We start from the raw sequence: 16,113 nt of genomic DNA, 5'->3' as shown, positions 1-16,113 counted from the left end.
ACAGTTGTGTCATAAAAGCTGCTGTCTCTTCTGAGAGTCCAGGTATCCTTTCTGATTAGCTACTGCTGATGAATCAAAAATAAATCATTTGGGCCGGGCACAGTGGCTTATGTTTGTAATCCCAGCACTTTGGGAGGCCGAGGCAGGTGGATCACCTATGGTCAGGAGTTTATAACCAGCCTGGCCATCATGCCGAAACCCCATCTCGACTGAAAATACAAAAATTACTTGGGCGCAGTGGCGCACACCTGTAATCCCAGCTGCTTGCTCTGTCACCCAGGCTGGAGTGCAGTGGCACAATCTCGGCTCACTGCAACCTCCTCCGCCTCTTGGGTTTAAGTGATTCTCGTGCCTCAACCTCCCAAGTAGCTGGGATTATAGGCATGTGCCATCACACCCAGATAATTTTTGTATTTTTTAGTAGAGATGGGAGTTCACTATGTTGGCCAGCCTGGGACTATTTAGATTATTTTCAATTTAATCACTTTCATTGAGGTATATAATTTATACTAGATTTGTATCTATAGCTTACATATATTATAGAGAGTATAAAAATATATGTGTGTATGAGTGTGCAAATATTAAGTATATAACTTGATGAATTTTTACATGTAAAAATTCACCCATGTAATCCCCAGTTAGATCAAGTTATAGAACATTTTCAGCATCTCCCCTTAGTTAATTTCTACCTCCTTGCAAAAATAAGCCCATTGTCATCGCTACAGAACAGTTTGCCTGCTCTTGAACTTTGCATACATGAAACCATACAGTCTACATTCTTTTGTGTGTGACTTCTTTATTTCAACACTACATCTGTGAAATTCATCTGCATCACTGCATGTAGCTATAGTTCCTTCTTTTTCATTCTTGTGTAGCACATTGTTCGACAACCTATTCGTTGTGGTATTGATCGATCGCATTGTTTCCAGTTTGGGCTTCCTGTTAGTAGTATGTTTGTATATGTTCTCAAGTAGATATAAGCATTCAGTTCTGTAGTGTGTGTAACCTGCAACTCATTGCTCTTAAGCAAGGTAAGTAAGGCACCTTTGTCCATTTCTCAGATGTCTACCTATCTGCCTGAAGGGAGATAGAGTCTCTTCATGTGCTGAAATCCTCTTTGTTTAGGAATTGTTTCCTTGCTCATTTGATATGTTAATCTATCTCCCTAATAAAAACTTCTGTTTTGCCAAGAAAGCAAAACAGAGTTGAAGTGATAGCCCATACAATGTAAGCATTAAGGTCTAACAGGACTATGCCATAGGCAGAGATCGAAAAAAAAGTAAAAAAAAATGATAATTTAATCATAAACCCACTGTCTGAGCCCAAATTATCTGCTCCAGAAAAGCTAATCCAAACATTTCAGAAACTGTCATTACCTGCAGCAATTTCCAGCTCATCCCTACAAAAACGTAAGAGGCATGCACGACTTCTTACAGCACCCTGATCATTGAGAGAAATGCCAGCTCTTCTCTGCCTGGTGACTTATACCTTCAGGCAGAGGAAGGAAAAGCAGTGTGAATTATGTTTACATATGCTTAGGAATTGCATTTGACAAGGCATAATGAATCAACAACGTCTTCTTGTTTGGTTTCTGTTTCAAAATTGATCTAGCTCCAAGTTTAGGAGACCCTACGACCTGACTCAGTAAGTGGCCTCACCTTCATCCGATTGCTCAGAATTAAAACCTAGAAGACATCCTTGATTTTCTCCTCTCAGATCTGTCTCCATTCATCAGCACGTGCTTTTGACTTGATGAAACGCTCCAAACACAACTGCTTCCCACCGCCTCCGCTGCTGCCTCTTGTCCCTGTAGCATCATTTCTCTCTCACCCACATTGGCCACAGCGGCTTGTTGTTGGTGTTCCTGCTTCTACTTTTGACTTGTTTCTGTTGTCTCCCATGCCCACTGAAACTGCAATTGTTTTTTGCAAATATAAGTTAGATAATGACACTCCACTGTTTAAAAAAAAAAAAAAAAAAAACAAAAACAAAATGAAAGGACAAAATAAACATTTCTAGTGACCCCTGTTACACCTAGCCTAAAATCCTTACTTGGCCCAGAAGGGCCTAGATTCTCAATTTTGACAGCACATGGGAAATCACCTGGGAACTTGAAAAATACTGACTTAGCTGGGCATGGGGAATTGTGTGCGGTGTGTGTGTGTGTGTGAGAGAGAGACAGAGTTTCACTCTTGTTGTCCAGGCTGGAGTGCAATGGTACCATCTCAGCTCACCGCAACCTCCGCCTCCCCGGTTCAAGCCATTCTTCTGCCTCAGCCTCCTGAGTAGCTGGAATTACAGGTATGCACCATGACGCCCGGCTAATTTTTTCTATTTTTAGTGGAGACGGGGTTTCTCCATGCTGGTCAGGCTGGTCTCGAACTCCCAACCTCAGGTGATCCATCTGCTTCGGCCTCCCCGCTGGTATTACAGGCGTGAGCCACCGCGCCCAGCCGGCATAGGGAATTTTAAAGCTTCCCAGAGGTTTCTAATGTATAGCCAAGATTGAGAGCTACTCTAGGATCCTTCCGTCACTCTCTTCCTCTCTCTGTCTACCTCTACCCCAGTTGCTTACTTGCTGTGTTTGAGCACACTAAGATCCTTTCCACCGCAAAGCATGGATCATTCTTCTCCCAGATCTTTGCATGAGCTATTCTTTCACACCAAAAGGTCTCTGCTCAAATGTTACCTTATCAAATATATTTTCCTCAACGAACCTACCTAATGACTCAATTTTTTTACCTTGTATATTTTTAGTTTTTATGTGAAATTATATTACTTGCTGCTTTATCTGTTTATTGGTGCTGTTCCTCACAAGCACATAAGCTGCATGAAGATAGAAACTTTGTCTTATTCACTAAGACATTATCATCCTGGCATATAGTGTGCTTGGAACTCGTTCTCTGATTAGTATTTTTCAGTGAAAAAATGAGGATTACTCAAGGTTCTGGGTATCTGGATTTGCTACAGCTAGCTAATCGTAGCTTATGGGATTCTCTGTTTGGAAGGCTTTTGTTGCTGTTGTTCTATTTGCAACCCTAGGCTTTCCTTCCAGAAATAGTCATCTGGGCTCAGTGCCTCACGCATGTAATCCCCGCACTTTGGGAGGCTGAAGTGGGTTGATCACTTGACGCTAGGAGTTCGAGATCAGCTTAGCCAATATGCCAAAACCCCCTCTCTATTAAAAACACAAAAAACTAGCCAGGCGTAGTGGCAGGCACCTATAATCCCAGCTACTCAGGAGGCTGAGGCAGGAGAGTCGCTTGAACCTGGGAGGCAGAGATTGTTGTGAGCCTGGATTGCCCCACTGCACTCCAGCCAGGGGGACAGAGGGAGACTTTGTCTCAAAAAAAAAAAAAAAAGTCAAGGAGTCTTTTGCTTTTACTTGCTTAACTATGCTGTGTTTTACATTTAACTTCCTTCCTGATACACAGGAAGGACTGTGTCTGCTTGGACTGGACACAGTTGGACTTTCAAGTGAGTTGGCCGGCTCTGGGTCTTTGATCTGTTCCCCTCTGTTATAGGGACAGAATCCGCCATTTTCTTAGGAGAATGGTGCAACTGGGAAATCCTTGTCCTATAGGTTGAAGGCCAATCACCTCTCTCTCTCTCTCAACAGAGTCTCACTCTATTCCCTGGCTGGGGTGCAATGGCACTATCACAGCTCACCATAGCCTCGACCTCTTGGACTCAGGTGATCCTCCTGCCTCAGCTTCCCAAGTAGCTGGGACTACAGGTATGTGCCATTATTCCCAGCTGTTTTTTATTTATTTATTTATTTTTTTGTGGAGATGGGATTTCATCATTTTGCCCAGGCTGCTTCTCTCTCTCTTTATTCATGTGTTCTTCTTTCACTTTTTGATATCCCAGCCTTGCCCATCTCTTTTTTTCCTTGCCCATCTCTTCTTTCCCTTGCTCATCCACACCCAGGGGTATGGATCTACACATAGAAGACTTAAGCTCTAGGTACAGACCTTCCACACATCTGTCTGCCTGTCCCTGGCTTAGGTCTGGGTTGAGCCACTCACAAATAGGTCCAAGATGGCTATATTGCAGCTATAAGGCAAACGCTACAAATATTTCTCCTGAATTAGAACTTGAATAAAAGAAGAGTCAGAGTCCAGAATCACACTCCAGCATTCAGGCTGTGGGCTTACCGTGGTTGGGAGAGTCTGAGTGCTAACTCTTCCTGGCTAAAGATTGATTTCTCAGGAACAGAAAATCTCGTTCATATTCATGTCATAGGATCTTTCAACATGCTAAGGTGCTAATATTATTTCATTATTATAATCTTGGGAGTTATTTTCCTGGTGAAGAACCAGATGTATGAGAGATTAAGGTGTTGGTCTGAGTCATATAGCTTGTGAGGAGAAGAACTGAGGTTTGAACTTGTTGTTTGACTACAAGAACCGTGCATGCTACATTTTACCACGCTACTTTTCTGAAACCAAGAGAAAATACACTGAAAAAATGAGAGAGGTGAGAAAAAACGGAGAAACTAAGATGTAGAAAGAATAAAAAGAGTGAAATAAATTTTACTTCGGTGAATAGAAACTGATCTGGCTGTTTTAAGCAGAAAGGGATTTACTGTAGTGGATTAAGTGCTAATAAGAACATACATATGATAATGACACAAAAGCAGAAACAACCCTTTTTTGAAAAAGTGAAAATAAGAAAAGTCAAAGATATCCTAAGTGTACATGGTTAAATGCTTTTTACAATTAGAGTGATTCTGAAACATAACATGTAAAAAATTCTGCAACATATGGGCAACAGGAAACAGGAAAATGATTGTGACAGATAAAAAACAAAAATTTTTTGACTGTGTGCCATGCATGAAAGCTCAACATTAAGGGAGTTTATAAAGCTCTTACAAAACTTTTTGCATATAGAGAGAGGTCATTAAGTACTAGCTATTAGTATCACTATCCTCACATTTACCCAGGAGAAACCATAGACTACATATATCATGTGGAAAGTGCCAACTCACACAATTTTTGTTGCAAGCTCCAGGTAGTTGACTGTTTTCAAAGCCCCTTCAAGTCTTCTATTGTCAAGATAAGTGACAAGGCACCTGGGTATGGAGGGCTCCAGATTCAGTATCTGGTAAGGTGGCTCCAAACACATCTGAGACCTAAGGTTGGTGGTGCTACCCTCAATAGATTCTGTTCTTTTTTTTTTTTTTTTTTTTAATTATAAGTCATATACTCCTTATGTCAAATCACACAACAGAGATGTATGAAGAGAAAGTTCAGAAATGCAGCCAAATCAAATTTCCCATCTAATTTTCCTAACAAATGCTAATGGCTCTATGCCAGTCAAAACATTTCCAATCAATGTATTTCAAATTCAGGTAACATTTGTTCATTTTGGAAAAAGTTACAAAATAGAAGCTAGGAGTAAAATAGCATGCCTTCAAAAGAATTTCATTTCAGAGAATTAGTGCTGGAAATACAAAGACAGTAAGCTTAAATCTTTTATGGATGTATGAACTAAAGGACTTAGAACAAACAAATTACCTTTATAGTATTTTGTTAGTTAACTATAAAAATAAATTTTTGTTGGTATTATGGTAGAAAAAAAAGAATGTTTATTATACAAGACTGTGAGCTCCTTAAGGATTGGTATTATCATAAAACCTAGCAAAGAACCAACCTCACCATGTGATGGGTATTTTCTAAGTATTTGTTAAAATTTTAAAAAAGAACATTTAAACTCCATTAAATGCCAGGCTTTTTGTTTCTGTAATGTCAATGGAGCGCTCATTTTACTTATTATGAATATTACTTTCTTCCACTATAATTTTTAGTATCGGATAAAACATATTTATTCAATTTATTAATTTGTTTCATGTATTTTTATTTAATTACTGTTATTGTATTTAAGAATTTAGTATATTTTCTACTTGTTTTATGACTGAATATTTTAAAAAATTGTTATAAATTTTCAATACTTCCTTCATATAATACATAGCATACATATGGCCGGGTGCGGTGGCTCACGCCTGTAGTCCCAGCACTTTGGGAGGCCGAGGCAGGCGGATCATGAGGTCAGGAGATCAAGACCATCCTGGCTAACATGGTGAGACCCCGTCTCTACTAAAAATACAAAAAATTAGCCGGGCGAGGTGGCGGCGCCTGTAGTCCCAGCTACTTGGGAGGCTGAGGCAGGAGAATGGCATAAACCCGGGAGGTGGAGCTTGCAGTGAGCAGAGATCGCGCCACTGTACTCCAGCCTGGGCGACAGAGTGAGACTCCTTCTCAAAAAAAAAAACAAAACAAAACATAACATACATATTAACTTACTTCAGCACCACTTAAATTAATGTTTCTGTAAGAAAACAAAAAGTCCAAATAATATGTTGTTTAGAATTCTAAGTCTCTTTATAATTTAGGGACTGCTTATGATGATTCATTTGTGGGGTTTAATCCATAGTATCAGGCATATATGAAATGTGCATTAATGGCACAGAAAGAAAAGGAGATAAGGGAAGCATCTACTTTTATTACCTCTGAAAAATATCTAAGTAATTCCATACACATGGTTACCTGTTTTCTTCCTGACCATCCCAAAGGACAGCTTTGCCACAATAGTTCCCAGTAACTGACTTTATTCCAAACAAATGTAACCCAGCCTGTACTTAAATCTGCATTACATCTGGGTGTCTCCTTCTTGCTCTCCTTTCTCTCGTCTATGAGGACTTTATCTTTTGTTAATCAGCTAACAAAATTCAAGTAGTGCCACTCATCAAGAAATCAAGGCCCTGTAATAGAGTGCTAGATTGTTCTTACTGACATGTAGTATCCATCTCGCTCAATATGAAGCCTATGATTGAATTTAAATAATAACCAAATCTACAGCTCAACCAATTGGTTTTTAATGAGATTCTTGCATAGCTATATTTTATTTTGTATAAGGAATAGGGTCCTTGGGCATCATTGACTATGGAAAGGTTAAGGAAGAAAAAAGTGTAAAGGGAGTTTAAAAATATGTAAGGTTAATTGAAATTCCAGGTTCTTCTTCAATCAAAGCAATTCTAACTCAGTTTGGTGGCAATGAAACATGTTTTACAGGTGTGTTATGGTTATGAGGAGCAGATATTTTATCCTGGTTAGTGTTAATTTTGCTAAAGAAACCAATGTCTCAGAAAGTTTTATTTCCATTTGGATGTGGTTTTGTTAGTCTAAATTTGATAGAAAGGTCAGGACTCTTTAAAGTTGGGTCTTCTTTTCCTTTTCAAAAGAGAGATGGTCAATGGCAGGAGCTAAAGCATCTTGATTTGAGAAATAGACCTTTAATTAAAGAACGTCATTTTCTTGTCCTGCTAGAAAACAAAACTACATCTTAAAATCTTCGGTGGATGGTTGAGAGATTATAATAAAGATTGGTGTACTAATAATCCTTTTTTTTATATATATATATAAAAGGAAAACTGATGGATTTTAGTAACTACAAAACACTTGACTATATCAATCTCATACATTTTTATTGGCTGAATTTTCTAGTAATTGCATATAACACATGAATGTGCTTCTAATTAAATTAATTCATTTAGAGGAAAAAAAGACCTAATAAACCAATTGTTAGTTTCATGATTTTTTTTTTTTTTTTTTGACCTGGAGTCTGGCTCTTTCACCCAGGCTGGAGGGTAGTGGCACACTGCAACCTCTGCCTCCCAGGTTCAGGTGATTCTCCTGGCTCAGCCTCCCAAGTAGCTAGGACTACAAACATACCACCACGCCTGACTAATTTTTTTTTATTTTCAGTTAAGATGGGGTTTCACCGTGTTGGCCAGGCTGGTCTCAATTAAATCCTGGCCTCAATTAATCCTCCCACCTCCACCTCCCAAAGTGCTGGGATTACAGACATGAGCCACCATGCCCAGCCTAATCTTATTTACCATAGATTTTTTTTTTTTCCAGGTGAATGAACTAGGAAAGTATTGTCATTGTTTGGAAAATAACACTATGATAACTGCAAAAAGTGGCAATTCAGGGTTATGTTATTCCTAACACTAATAATAAATAACCACACTGAAACAGGGAAGGTTCCTTTGTCCCCCTGGCAGGGCGTGCGATGGGGGTGTGGCTTACTTCTTTAGTGCCCTGGGGCTCAAACCTCTAGGGGAGCATACAGACATGCAGGCTGCGGGCCTCCCACCCTATGGCAGTGTCTAGGGGTGAATGTTTACAGCTGAAGCCCCAGGGGGTGTGTGTTACATGATGCTCTTTTAGTTTGCTGTCTATAGGCAGCTTATATTAACCAGTTCAGTTAGACCCTCTGCCTTATCTGGCGGGCTGAGGGCTTTCTGTATCCCGGGTTCTTGCCTTGGTGTACCAGAAGACTCGGACCACACTTGGGCTTGGAGAATGAGTGCAAAGTTTATTGAGTTTATTGAGTAGAAATAGCTCTCAGCGGATGGGGGAGCCAGAAGGGAGCTGGAGTTTGGCTGCTCACTGACCCCGGCTCTCCTTTGACTGCCTCGGCCAAACTCTGCCTGGTCCCCCGGTTGATGGCCTGCTGGTGTGGCAGCGCCTATTGGCGTGCTCTCCCGCTGGCGTCCTCTCCCGCTGGCGTGCTCTGGACAACCTTGTCCAGTAAAAGCTCGTGTCTTCTTCCACCAACGTGTTCCTCACGATGTCCAGCAGCTTCTTTTTCCACTGATGTGCCCCTCTTGACATCTGGCCGCCTGCGTGTCTGCCCACTAGGGTATAAGCCCAGGATGGGGGCATGGTGGGCCAGGGTGGTCTTGGAAAATGCAACATTTAGTTACCAAAGCAGGAGTGCCTGTCCTCACCTAGGTCCATAGGGGTGGAGCCCTAGCCAGGGACTTGCTTTTCTCTACCCGGCACTTCCCTGCCCCTGTATCAACACTACTTGATTAAAATTCCAACTTTGCTACTTATTTGCTGTGTGACCTTGGGCAAGTTAATTGACTTTTTTTCCTCTTCAGTCAAATGTCTTTGTTTACATGTGTGTAAACTTGCAATGAAAGTAATAGTTTTTGGCCGGGCGCGGTGGCTCACGCCTGTAATCCCAGCACTCTGGGAGGCAGAGGCAGGCAGATCACGAGGTCAGGAGAGCGAGACCATCCTGGCTAACACGGTGAAACCCCATCTCCACTAAAAATACAAAAAAAAAAAAAAAAAAAAAAAAAAAAAAACCTAGCCGGGCGAGGTGGTGGGCGCCTGCAGTCCCAGCTACTCGGGAGGCTGAGGCAGGAGCGGGAACCCGGGAGGCGGAGCTTGCAATGAGCTGAGATCGCGCCACTGAACTCCAGCCCGGGCAACAGAGCAAGACTCCGTCTCAAAAAAAAAAAAAAAAAAAAGAAAAGAAAATAATAGTTTTTTTCCTGAGGATCAATTGATTTAATTCATATAAAGCACTTAGAACGTAATACATGCAATATTTGTTTTCATTTTTCTATTCAACGAAAGTTATACTTTGAGCCAATTCCCCTTCCCTAGCAGACACATCATCTCAGCCAATGTAAAGGCTTCTCTTTCCTTCATTCTAGATTGTCTATATCGCAGGAGCTTACAGAATAACAGGCTTTAGTGGGGGTGCTAGGGCTACAGATCTGACCCTCAAAGTCTTTGCTTATACAGTTGTCTGCTGACATGAGCCGTCCATCATCCTGACTGGCCTTCACAATCTAGGTCATTTCTAATATATGTCTGATATGTCGATTTTTCATCTGTCCCTGGACACAGAGAAACTGTGAGGCGCTTTGAAGTCCTGTCTGCCTAGACAGTCGGAGCCATAGCTCCTCCTCCAGCTACGCTGCTGGCCCTGTGTTCTCCCCATGGAATGAAACTCAGGGCTCCCCTCATTTTCTGGTCCTACAAATCTAACTGGAAGTTGCATATGTAAATAGGATGGACTCTGGAACAAATTTACCCAAAAAATTTAGAAGCACAGAAACATAAGTATCTATTAGAGTTATCAAATTAATATTATTTTGAGCGAACTCTTTCATTCCATTTTTTCGAGGGAGAAGAAAGATTAAAGATAGTAATTAGGATGTGCAAGACATGAGCAATAATCCTGGGCTGTTATTTACCCTGAGCTTGGGCCAGGGGACTCCTTGACATATTTGATCAGCTGACATCATGACTATTAAATTAAAGAAACATTTGTGAGAGTGTAACTGCACAAGATCAATCTGGTTCAACTTTTATGTAATAAAGTTCTGAGTTGATTTTAAGTTGCCATGAAGGTCACATAACCTGAGTGTGCCCAGTTGAACCAAGGGTGCAACCACAGGTGGAACTTGAGTGCTCCCACCAAGGAGTGGAGAATGAGTTAGGAAGCAGACACCACGTGGCAAGATCCAGGATCCAATCAGATTGAGTTTTAGCATCACCCCATAGCAAGATCCAGTCAGATCATGCCTTCCAGCATCACCTAGTTGCAAGATCCAATCACAGCACACCTCATTACCTTATGCTTATAAAACCCAACCCATCCCCCAGCTCAGAGAGAGATATTTGAGCTTTTTCTCAGTCTCCTTGAGGGCCAACAGCTAGTCTTTTCTCAAAAGCCAGTACTGTTGTGTTGGCCTCTATGTACACAGGGCGGTGAGCCCACTGAGTACTTGGTAATGAGAGGTCAAGGACTCTGCTGTTTAGTGCCATACCATGAATGTAGTATATGAATTATTTGGTCATGGTGAAAAAAATATTTGGAGAGTGTTAGGAGAAGTGTTGGTCACTTCTAGCTAGTGATGCAGGGAAAAGGAAGAAAATGAAAGAGGAGGTATATAATTTAGGCCTGGAAGGTTGGCTGGGGTTTAAGCAAAGATAAATTTTGCAAAGAAAAACTCTTAATGCCGTTACTCAAGGCTTATATTTTTTCATTCTCAAATTTAATGAATAGGACAGTGTTTTTGTGGTGGAAAGGCTCTAGACTTTGCAGTCATTAGACTCCACTGCCAGTGAGTTGTTGGATGGCTTTAGAAAATCAGTCTCTGTGTCTCTGTAAAATGACAATGACATGTGCTTAATAGGGCTGAGAAAATCAAATTCTGAACCACACATAAGCTAAAGTACCCTGCCTAATGCCTTGTAGCAACTCAATTGCTATTTCCCTTCCTTTCTCCCTTTTGATCCCAGTGGCTTTAATGTAAAGTTTTTGTTAGCTTATGTTGGGAACCTTAACAGAATTTCCTTAAGAATCTAATTCTAGAAATAAGCAGTTTGGATTGATAGTCCACTTTTTTCTTGGAAGAATCTGTAAACCATAAGACATTTATTGGCTCTGATACCTAACCCAAGTTTGTATAATCATAAAATGTAACCAAATCACTGGTGATACATAGAGCCTTAAAAGAGATGTTTGATTTACAGGATTTTTTAAATCACAGAATTCTACAGAGAGCTATTTTCAAAGGAGCACGTCTGCAGACCTGACATCTAAGACTTTGCAAGTGGTTGCATTTAGTGGGAAACATGATGTTTTTCTCCCAATTGACCTCTTAAGAATTAGGTCACAGGGTATACTGTGTTCCCAACAATTAGGCTTTGATAACATCTAATTGGACAATTAAGCTCCCTCTTTAGACCTTTTGCTCTTATTATGTACAAATTTACCCCATCTCAAGAAGAATGAGACAGCTCCCCTAGAGTAAAACTGAAAGGCATTACAATTTTGAGGTTTGTGGGAGTGAAACAGAGAACTATCTATTCTCTGCTATATGGGCTAACCGTGGAGGTGCAGAAGTCGCAAATGCTAATCCATTTTTCACATCGACATGGGGCAGAATTTCCAGTCCTGGTACTGTTGGGTGTCTAGAGATGGTTTGGAGAGAAAAAAATTTGAAGAAAAAAAGCTGCTGTAAATGGAGAGGAAGTCAAAACTCTGATCTACATAAAGACAGTCTGATTTTGACTTTTGCTAAGCAAAACCCTTTATAATTATTTTATCCAGTCATACAAGTGAAATAAGCATGAAATCACAAAATGGCATTTTGATGCCATTTATGATAAATGAAAATCATCTTTGATTAGCTCTAAATAAGAATATTTCTAATAGAGCAGAGAATTGTATCTGAATCAATTGCTCATTAATGATGTCTGCACAGCACAATTGAAGGTCTGCAGTATTAGGTACTAGCTCAGAAAGAAAATTGTGTTTGGACTGATTTTTAACTTGTTATCCTAAGTAATTCAAATCCATTTCTCCTCAGCATGATTTCTTTCAACAATGTTAAGCATTCAGCTTGTTTTGTGCTATTTTGACCTGGCATTTGTAATAGTTTGGGGATGAGGATGGGTACAACATATTTGTTTTTCAGTTATCCCATTTATGACCACTATTGGGAGGCTCAGTTAATTTTTGTGTGAATATTTTTCAAGTGGTTTGCTTTTTTTTTTTTTTTGTGTGCGTTAGTTACTTTATTTTTGTTGTTGTTTTGAGACAGGGCCTCGCTCTTGTTGTCCAGGCTGGAGTGCAGTGGTGCCATCTCGGCTCACTGCAACCTCTGCCTCCTGGGTTCAAGCGATTCTCCTGCCTCAGCCTCTTGAATAGCTGGGATTACAGGCAGGCCACCATGCCTGCCTAATTTTTGTATTTTTAAATGTAGAGACGAGGTTTCACCATGTTGGCCATGCTGGTCTCAAACTCCTGACCTCAAGTGATCCACCTGCCTCGGCCTGCCAAAGTGCTGGGATTACAGGTGTGAGCCACTGTGCCTGACCTGCATTAATTACTTTGATCCTGTTCTCACATTCATTCTTTGCTTGAAAGCAGTAGATTCAAGGATTTATTTCCTCAATGTCGTGTATTTACTTTGGTATCCCATTCTGTCTTCTTTGTCCTCTGCTTTGACATGGAACTGTTCTGCATTACTTCTCTTCTTCCTGCTTTACTTATTCAGATTGTGTCCTGCTTCTAATTAACAGAATTGAGAATTCTTTGGTGGTTCTAATTTGTGATACTATATTTATAGTTAATCAAAGTTAATATTAAATACATATTTTCACAACTTTTTGCTTTATTAGAAATATTTAATTAAAGTTAACCTTCAGATTTAAGCATAAAATGATACTTCATACAATTTTATTCATGGTTTCTCTGAACTCTCTTAATAATGTATACATTTCTTACAGAACCATGTAGCCTATTATTTATATCCTTTCTGTCCTACTAGTTACAGATACTAAATCTGATGGCCCTCATATTCCATAAAGCTGGGGTCACCAAACTATGGCTCATGGGCCATCTAGCCAACACCTGTTTTTATAAAGTTCATGAATTGAGTGAATTTTACACTTCTAAATGGTTGAAAAAACATCAAAAGAGGAAGATATTTTGTGACATGTGAAAATTAGATGAAATTTACATTTTGGAATAGATAAATAAAGTATTACTGGAACACAGCCATGTTCGTCATCTATGTATTGTCTATGGCTACCTTCATGCTATATGACAGCAGAGTGGTGATTTCATCCTTATGACAGAGGCTGTATATTCCACAAAGCTTAACATATTTACTGTCCATCCCTTTACAGAAAAGTTTACAGATCTCCACTATAAAGTTGAGATCTGCAACTTTTAGAAATTTCTTTTATAGAAGTATTTCTAACACTCTAAAGTATTAGAACAGTGCTTTTCGTAAGAAGTGTTCCCTAAAGGCCTTCAAATTGTCAAATAAATGTATATTACAATGGAAGTCATTATTTAAGCCATTTATGCCAATGAATCAATATAGACAATATAGAACTAGGAATTTTCATTGGAATTTGAAGCCAAACTAGCATCGGGTACTCTGCTGTTTCTACTGTTGCCATTCTTCTGGAATCAAGGTTAGTAGCTATAGGGCATAGATCATATAAAGATGATCCAGCCTGTGAGATTCTGAAAAAGATTGATAAGTTGCATAAATTTGAGGAACACTAAGAACTTCCTGCTTGAAAATGAAATGAAGACTTTTAAAACTAATTGATAAAATTCAAACACCAATTTTAAGTAAACTAATAAAAAACCCCAGGGATTTCATTTAGATAAAATAACTCTTAGGATAAGAAGAATAAACAATCTTGATTTAAAACAAAGCAGACATCATATAAAACTCTCAGCCCTACCTGTGGATTAGAAAAGCTGTATATAGAATAATAATTTGATACATGTATAAAAGATGAATAGAAGCAAGCTTTAAAATCACACTACGAGGAATATGAGACGAATTTTCTCTCTTATTTTGACAACCTCTGACACTAAAAAAGAAATGGCAAAAATTGAAAAAGAAATATATTTCTTACGCTCGTCTCCTTATCCACATTTTGTTATGAAGAGGCAGCACTGAAAATGTTAGTGATTACAGAAGGTGAGTTACCAGAAAGATGAGATTTTCTTTTTTTGTTTTTTTGAGACAGAGTCTTGCTCTGTCACCCAAGCTGGAGTGCAGTGGTGCAATCTTGGCTCACTGCAATCGCCGCCTCCCAGGTTCAAGTGATTCTTATGCCCAGCCTCCCGAGTAGCTGGGATTACAGGTGTCCACTACCACACCTGGCTAATTTTTGTATTTTTAGTAGAGACAGGGTTTCACCATATTGGCCAGGCTGGTCTCGAACTCCTGATCTCAGGTGATCCACCTGTCTCGGCCTCCCAAAGTGCTGGGATTACAGGTGTGAGACACTGTGCCTGGCCAGATTTTCTTTCCTTTTATTTTTATATGTTGACTAGGCATTTCTGATATTCATAGTTTTGACAGCACTTTGGATGTTTAACAGTGGTTTTGAATACAAAATACCATTTTCTGCACTTAAATTTATAAAAGAAAGGCTGTAGTTAGAATTTCTCCAAAAAAATTCATAAATTTTAATATGTGACATTTAATAGGCAATATATAACTAAAACTTAGACTTGCTCTTACTTGCCAGGACAATGTTTTCCTTAGTACGTTTGCATTAAGCACCTATCGGCAATGGAACTGTATCATCTCTCTTCTTACTATCATGCCTACTATAAGTAGCTTGAAAATATTCAAATAAGTATAATAAAAACACATGCCATAAGTGTGGCCCCAAATGCATAAAATCCCAGAGTAGGGGGGAATTGTATTTGGGGGTAATCATTGAAGAGTTAGCAGTGGCTCTTGAAAGATTTATAATGGGTAAAGACTGGGGATGAGTGATCCAAACAGGACTGGCGGGAGAAAGCCCATGAAGGCAGGAACCATATGAGATGTCTTCAGAAAGTGATATATCACTTACTATGTATCATTTGGGGTATATGTAGGGGAATAAGTCCCCAAGTTAAAATAAACCCATTATAGAAAGATGGCATGAAATGATGTTTAGGTGGTATATTTTCTTATTTAAAATCTAGGCAGATTCAACTTGCAGTGAAAATAAAACACTGAAATAAAATTTCATATTCTGATACGGAAAAAAAAAAAACCCAACAACATTAAGCATCAGTATTTGAAAAACTAGTGATGTGAATGTTCTGTGAAGACCTGTCCGGTAAAATTTACTAGGCAGAAGAAAAGTTGTATTAGTAGAGTGTCACATCATGCCTCATCACCCTTAGCTTCTCTCTGCCAAAGCAAAGGGACAGAAGCAGGGAGTTCAGGACTCCATCTGTGCCATTCAGAAGAAAAACATCCTTTATAGAAATAGCATAGCATTTGTTCTAGGCCTGTGTAGGTTTATCACTTGTGCAATTTGGTCATTGCTTACAAGTCCTGTTTGCTCTGCCTAGGTAGGTAAAGCCATAGGTTTCTGGTTACAAAAACATGTAGCTAATGCATTTCCACATTTGTATTTTGAGGATTTCTGAGAAGGAAACCCCCAAAGCAAAAACTCTGGAGCAAAGATATGTGGATATTAATATTATACTCATTATCCATCATTATCAGTGTCATCTTTATTATAAAATAATCTTTTTGTACACAGAACTCTCCAAGGCCCAGGCTGCAATGTCCATGACAGTTCATAACTCCATGAAATATAATTCCTCGTGCTCTGATATGATGAGACTGTAAAGGTTTACTGATAATGAAGGAAAAAGATGAAAGAAGACATTACTTATGTAGCATAGTTTAGGAAATGAAATGCTTAATCAATTTTAGAAAAGTAAACCTGTATTGCTAACAAAAAAAAAAAATAC

The 16,113-nt window shown here is 39.3% G+C and overlaps 1 long non-coding RNA gene across 2 annotated transcripts in view; it reads left to right on the top strand.

The window, feature by feature from the left end:
* Nucleotides 1-16,113, top strand: part of LOC126954329 (uncharacterized) — a 167,516-nt gene that overhangs the window by 18,404 nt on the left and 132,999 nt on the right. The window contains exon 2 of one of the 2 annotated variants that reach the window (XR_007725589.1): nucleotides 3,620-4,535. The exons of the other annotated variant lie outside the window; for it this stretch is intronic. This is a non-coding gene — a long non-coding RNA (uncharacterized LOC126954329). Of the gene's footprint in view, nucleotides 1-3,619; nucleotides 4,536-16,113 lie in introns of those variants that run through there. 2 annotated transcript variants of the gene reach the window in all.

Source organism: Macaca thibetana, chromosome 5 (genome assembly GCF_024542745.1).
Source record: "Macaca thibetana thibetana isolate TM-01 chromosome 5, ASM2454274v1, whole genome shotgun sequence".
Classification (NCBI taxonomy): Eukaryota; Metazoa; Chordata; class Mammalia; order Primates; family Cercopithecidae; genus Macaca; species Macaca thibetana.
The sequence above is the reverse complement of the archived record's forward strand: the minus strand, read 5'-3'. Positions and strand labels throughout refer to the sequence as shown.